We start from the raw sequence: 1600 nt of genomic DNA, 5'->3' as shown, positions 1-1600 counted from the left end.
CAAGGGAATAGGGATCGCTAAATGGTAGAAATTTAACGATGGATAAGGAAAGAATCACAGAAGACCAAGAGGTTATGGTCAAGGGACACCTACAAAGATGTCGCAAGCACAAGGGTGAGATCAGATCTAATAGATTGAGAAAAGTATAGATCATACTAGAATAAAATACTTTTAGCAAGGGGGCATATAGGAGCACAACATAGAATTAGTGGAGGTGACTAATATTTTGAAGCAGAATCAAGGATGAGGTGAAGTAATAATCATTAAGTCCTTAAAACGGCCAATGCTACTCTAGGTCAGCGGTCCTACAGTCAGCACGACTTTGATACCACTTATGTCACACCCGGTTTTGAAGGTAAACCGAATGCGAACCATGTACGTGCCAGGATCAGTAATTCACGTACACGGCGATTACATAAATGACTCATCATAGCACAATGCTTCGAATTACAATAAAGAGTAAGTAATAATATTACAGACTAGAGCCATTTACATAATATAAATCAAAGTACACAGAATCGAAACGTAGCCAACGTAAACAACCCACCACAGGCAGCTGACTGGGGGAGGTCGCTAGCCTAATCCTCGAACTCGTCGAAGTCCTAGAACTCCTAGAGATCCGCCTCGACGACTTCTTTACCTGAGCATAGATTGCACCAAAGGCAACCTGGTGTTTTGTGAAAGCAAGGGTGAGTACACATCAACGTACTCAGCAAATGTCCCGTTTGGCTGAGGTGGACGAGCTTTATGTGGGGTTTAGCTCAAGCAGTTGCTTTTAGTTGGTTAGGTATTTATTATTAGTGGAAGCCAAGTTTTATCATATAACCAACCTGTGAATCATTTCCTCATCGAGGAACATCATTATCATCATCGAACCAAAACCATAAATATAACCATTGTATCTTAGATCATATGTATCTCTAATCAAAGAGGATCCCAAGGCCGCTCTTAACCGTGAGCACGGCTGATATATCAGTTTCATTACCCTCTGCAGAGGTCGCACACTTTACCCATGAGCCGTGATTCCCGTTTTGCCCGGGGATCATGACTCCCCATTGATCACTTCCTAGGTGGTCCGGCAGGGTATCACTACGTAGCCTTTACAAAGATTCCCTAGAGGTCATAGCCGTCCGTTAGGTTTCTCCAGTTTGATAAACACAGTACCTCTCCCCGCAGGAGGGTGACTAACAAAAGCAAAACGAAAGAACCTCGGCACTCAGCCTCGGCAGAGCAAGCACTGTGCCTGGACCCCATTGACGGCACGACGGCGAAGCAACTACACCTCTAGTTCCTCTAATTAATTAGCTAAGGGCATCCCATTTCACCCTCATGGTTACAATGTTATCCCGGGTGGTCTCTCAACGAACAGGTCCTTACAGAGAGGTACTCGGGAAACAGCCCGAGTCCCCTTAATTGCCACAAGTATATCATCATATCCAGAATAAAATTATAGTATCATCATTGTATCTCATCATGTTCATTGATTAAAGTAAAGCGCTAGCATGTAGCTAACCATAGTAATCCAAAAGGTAAATCAAGGACCAGGTAAATAGAAAGCTAGTAAATCCTTAGGTTTCAATTAAGTAGTGCAGGACAGTGA

The sequence above is a fragment of the Zea mays genome, chromosome 2, assembly GCF_902167145.1.
Source record: "Zea mays cultivar B73 chromosome 2, Zm-B73-REFERENCE-NAM-5.0, whole genome shotgun sequence".
NCBI lineage: Eukaryota > Viridiplantae > Streptophyta > Magnoliopsida > Poales > Poaceae > Zea > Zea mays.
Note: the sequence above shows the minus strand (reverse complement) of the source record.